Source organism: Tripterygium wilfordii, chromosome 23 (genome assembly GCF_013401445.1).
Source record: "Tripterygium wilfordii isolate XIE 37 chromosome 23, ASM1340144v1, whole genome shotgun sequence".
Lineage (NCBI taxonomy): Eukaryota > Viridiplantae > Streptophyta > Magnoliopsida > Celastrales > Celastraceae > Tripterygium > Tripterygium wilfordii.
Window position 1 is genome coordinate 4,837,752 of NC_052254.1, and position 6,000 is coordinate 4,843,751.

Consider the following 6,000-nt stretch of genomic DNA (forward strand, 5'->3'; position numbering starts at 1 on the left):
TGAGGTTCCAAAAAGACAACTCTATTTTGGGTTATTTATGGATGTAAATTTATTTTGACATAACTCAATAATCTTTATTTTAAAGCTATAGTTTTAGGCATGTGTAACTCAATAAATTAAAATTATTTTTTTATTATCTCCATTTTTGAGGGGAAAAAAATCATCTAGTTAATAATGTTCCTTCTAGAACACTCATGAATAGCACAATTCCAATTCTGAACCGTCCCATGCATGTGTTTGCAATCAGAATCTGATGCCCGTACATTATTCTCCAAGTGAATATTATCGAGTCTTTTACATATAAAGGCGCCTCTTAGCCGCTATTGCCACAGGGTATGAATTGGCTGAGAATGAATTCTTCCAGTTGGAAAACTCAAGTATGACTTGTGTAGCAAAATGAGTTGGGCGATCTTCATACCCAGATGGCGATTCGAATCCTCGAAAGATTTACGAGTTCAGGTGTAGATTTTCAAAATCATTATCGATCACGTTCTAATCGAGGGTGTAAAAGCGTGGACATTAAGAGTGTGTTTGGATTGAGGGATTTGGGAGAAGGGAAGAGAAGGAAAAGGGAAGGGGGAGAGGGGAAAGGGAATGAAGGGGAATACATTTCTCTCTCACATATTTGGATAGATAAAAAAAAATTATTTAATTTATTAATTTATCCTTACTTTTTATATCTAAATATTATGTACAATGGTAAAATAGGTTTTTCATTTATAAATAACTTAATTAGTCATACATTCCCTCCAAATGACTTCATTTTGGGGAGGAATAATTTTGAAAAAAATTTAATGAAATATTCCTCCCAAATACCCTCAAATCCCTCCCCTTAATTTTTTTTTATAAACTATCCAAATAAGAGAATTGAAAAGAAATTTCATTTCCCTTCCCTTCAAATCCCTCAATCTAAAAACACTCGAACACTTTTTGTTGTAGAGTGATAATACTTCTACATTAATTATTGAGCTCACAATCCTCAAACTGTCCACTTTTGGCTAGGAATCCATTATTTTTCTTTGTAATCTTGATTGTTAGTAGGTATATAGAATTTTCATGATCTATTGAGAAATAAAAAATAAAAATAAGATTTGAGAAGAATATTAAGGTAGTAGAACCTAAGCTATGAAGAATTATTCGCATGAGATATGTAATGCATTTCATGCAACACATGATCCCATTCAGGAGAATAAAATGATGTATGATTCTTTCAGATAAGTGAGGTCACTTGCTTGGCAGACGAAGTAGTGTATTTATCACATTCTTAAAAATTCCAAAACTAGTGGGTTGGGAAGCTTAATTTGATTCCACTAAAAAGTTAATGGATGCCGTGTCAGCAGTTCTTGATTGTATGAGTAGTGCTAGGTAGTCCATCTAATGATAGTCTATGGTATCCCAAATCTCTTAAATGAAACTTTAGAACGTTTTAACTCTTAAAATACATGTTAGATTTTTTAGCAAATTATATATTCAGAATCAGCGCATAAAACTCTTTTTGACAAGATCCAATTGTCGATAAGTTTTATCATATAGATCTTAATTCCATTATTTTTTTTAATGAAAATAATGGGTTCAAAACTAAAACAATGAATTATAGACTGTGCTTTACAAAATAATGGAATCTATATTAAAACTATAAATTTTGGATAATGAATTCTGGGATAAAAAAGTGGAATAAAATCATTACATTGATTAAATCAATAGAATAAACCTGTTGGGCTCCCAAACTGATGGGCTACATGTCATTTTCGTGGTTGTATATATGCTATGCAGAATTGGTTTACATAAAGTATTTGGAATTTGCATGAATGAAGTATCTTGCTGTAGGTTTATAGGTTATTTCTGGATTTCTAGGAGTGCAGTTTTGACATGAGACAATTAATTGGAGGGCTCTTTTTGCTACAATTATAACTACAATTCTCCCTCAAAATCACGTTAAATTATGGTTTTATTTGTTTGAAAATGACACATTAGAATTTAAGAGTTAGGAATTAGTGTTTAGGATTTAGAGTTTAATTTTTAGAATTATATTTAGGGTTTTGAATTTAGGCCTTTTGACTGGTTGGGTTTTAGATTGTGTGGTGATCTCTAGACCTTTTCATGGAGTATGATCTTCATACTTGGTACATTTTTTCTTTAATACAATTCTTACTCACAAAATTTATTTTTTTTTTGGATTTTTTGGTTTAGAATTTATGATTTTTTTTTTCAAAATATTTTATATTATAACATTATGAACATCGTAATTCGCAAAAACACATTTTCATTCATGATGTAAAGTTTTTTGGGAGACTTTTATGTATAATTATAGCAAAAAATTGGAGGTCCCCTTATCAAGAATAGTGAATGATAACAATTTGGTTACGTGTCAATTTGGCATTGGTCTCTGATGCATAATTCCATGTGTATTATAATAAAAATAATCCACGTCATCATCATAAGAAAAAATGTATGGAAGTTAACGACAAGGCTCTTTTGGATCAAAATGGGAGAAAATAACAAACTGAAGGACTTATTTGGCCCATGATGTAAAGTAGATGGGGTGGTCATTTTGTTTCATTTCCCTACAACATAAAGATGTGTCAATGAAATACAAGAAGGCTTTCCTTACATATTGAATTGATTTAAGTTATGTTCCATATAATGGGATTTGATTGAAATCTAGTCAATGTAATATTTGTACAGATCGAAGAGGTCCATTCAATAAGAAATCCGTCAAACTGAATCATTTTCAATTGTACTAAGTCTCCTGACCTGACATCTATCTAGATTTTGTCAAAACTCTAATTATGACACTTGTATTTAAAAAAAGAAGAAGGTCTTCTTGCCAAACAAGTCGTAGGATAATCACTACAAGAATATTTGTGGTTGATTAAAAATACCTAAGAATTCTTTTAATATTTTAGCCAATGCCAATGAAGTTCGTTTAGGCTAATTTCTTCTTCACCCGTCATTCCAATAAATCTACTAATCTCATCCTTTGTATTCAAGAACGTAGCCCAAGATGTGGATGAGATGGGGTACTTAAGGTTTCTGGGGCAGCGGCCCCAATTTTTTTTTGACTATTTATATATCATTTATTAATATTTAAATTAATGCAGTAAATATAACTTGGTCTATAAAACTAAGTTATTTATTTTATTTGTAGCCTTTTAGATAAGGTTTTGCATTGCATATGAGTTTATGTGCATTACGTATAATTTATCTTGAATGCAATGAATTTATCTGCACAGTATATAATTTATCTACACTGCAATGAATTTATATACATTGCGCATGAATTTATTTGCATTGTATATAATTTATCTACACTGCAAATAATTTATATGCAATTGATTTATCTGCATTGCATATAAATTTGACTTATCTACACTGCATATAAATTTGATTTATTTGCATTGCATACGAGTTTATATGCACTAGATATAAATTTGATTTATCTACATTGCACATAAATTTGAGTTATTTGTACTAATAGACAACATATACACTGACATTAGAAATACGATACTAACTTTGAGCCTAGATTTGACTTTTAAAATGTTCAATTCTTCAAAAATATATTAGACACAAACATATAGGTTTCTAAATCTTTTTTCTAATGCCAATAAAATCGTCTCAATCGAAGCTCAAACGAGTGAGTTATGGCTGTCCGAACACACTGACGTCGAACACACTGATGTAAAAAATACAGTTTCAATGAGCAAACTTTGAGCCTCGATTTAATTTTTAAAATATTCAAATCTCTAAAACTATATTAGACACAATTGTATGGATTTTTAAATCTCCTTTCCAACGCCACAAAAAGCATCACAATCGAAGATGAAACTGGTGAGTTATGGTTGTCTGAACACACTAACATCGAATACACTGATGTCAAAATTACAGCTCCGATGCACAAATTTTGAGTCTCGATTTGACCTTTACAATGTGTGAATCTTAAAATTGGTTAATGATTTTTTGAGTTCTCTTTCCAACGCCATTAAATCATCTCAATTGAAACTCAAACGAATGAGTTATGACTGTTCAATCACATTGATGTTAGAAAAAATATTTAATCGTTGAAATTTAGAAATAAAACAAATGAGGGTAATATGGTCAATAAAAAATTATTTTGAATAATTTTTCTTTAATGAAATAAATCTTAATCACTTATGGAATTTATGTGTTGAAAAAAATTAGAGGGGACTTATTAGAATAAAACTTTGATTTGAGGGACCTATTGCTCATTAACCCTACTTTAATTTGAGGATTAATTGAAACCTCAAGTAGAAATAGAATAGGTAGGCATCCACGCAATGGAAAGTTAGGGAAGTTGTGTATAATCATCTCATTTTAACAGGAAATTAGAAAGTGAATCACAAACTGCTACTCATTTTTCCTCTCTTATCTCTCCATGATCACTTAATTATTAGGAAAGTTGAAAGCTCATTAGGAACATGTAGGCCCATGAGGCCATATTTTTCCTGGGTCTACGTTTATTTGGCTTAAATGGAAACTATTGATCTGAATTTCTTCTTAGGGACTTTTGGAGGTCGGTACACTAGATTATACTTAATTGTAAAAAAGTACAATCACTAAAACATCCTTTTAAAAAAGTACACTGAGGATCATCTTTTACCAAAATAACCTCAATTTTGATTTTCTCTCTCCACGAATTGTGATACAATAGTGATACTTTTAAATAGAAGATCCAATTTAGTGTTCAATTTATATTTTTGGCTCATAAAATAATGATATAAATGTTAGAACGTAAATTTGATAGCATTACATGTCTTTCTGGTTCAGTTATGTCATTTTAGTGGATTTTTGATGTTCGTGATACTATAGTGATACATCTCTGCAGCTGTAAATGTTTTTCCAAAACGAGCAAGAGATGTACAAACCAAGAAAAGAAAACCAAGAAAGGAAAAGTAATTAGGAAGAAGAAGTATGCATATTGGTTCAATTGTATCATTTTAATGAATTTTTTGTGTTCGTGATACTATAGTGATACATCTCTACACTTGTAAATGTTTTTTCAAAACGAACAAGAGAGGTAACCAAGAAAAGAAAATCAAGAAAGGAAAAGTAGTTAGGAAGATGAAGTATGCATACTAGTTTCATCATTTTAGTGGTTTTTTGGTGTTGGTGATACTATGGTGATACTATAGTGATACTATAGTGATACATCTCTGCAAAAAACGAACCAGAGTCCAGATCTGCAAAAAAACAAAGCACAACCCAGATTGAACAACGAAGCATAGTCCAGATCTGTCAAAAACGAAGCAGAGCAACTCGACGCAGTCCAGATTGAGCAACGACGAAGAAGGAGATGAAGAGATGAGAAACTCGGCCAAAAACGGAGAAGAAGACAGCGAAGAACCAGATCGAGAACCAGAAGAAGAAGAAGAAGAAGAAGAAGAAGAATGAGAGAAAGAAGGAGATAACTTTTAGTAGAGAAGAATGAGAGAAAGAGAGGACACACTAGAGTTGGATAGTTGGAGGGAGAAGAAGAAGAAGAAGAAGAAGAAAGAGGAGGGTATTGTAGGTATAAACTAAAAAATATCTTAAGTCAGATGACCAAATTACCCTTAAATTGCACTTTTTTACAATTTTAAAAATGTCCATGACCTTTTTACAATTAAGTTGTCTAAAGTGCTCTTACTGCCAATTGTCCCTTCTTAATTATCTAACCTTCATCAGTTTTGTGTTTTTGAGGCCTATGTTCATTTTGGGCCTTGAAACAAAGTTTGCAAACTGACCTTTCGGCCCCATTTTATTGGTTGATAGTTGAAATTTGAAACTTTAACTTTTTGGGCCTAAATGAGCTACGATTTCTTATAAGGCCCATACCCAATTCTTTGCCACAACGACTCTATTACTTCTCTGAAATTTTAATCACAAGCAACGTACTCATCCAAAAGATCATCCCCGATGATGGTTGGGTGAAGGTTAATACTGATGGTGTTTTTTCGAGCTACGCTGAATTGCGCTTCCACTGGAACTCTTATCCACGAT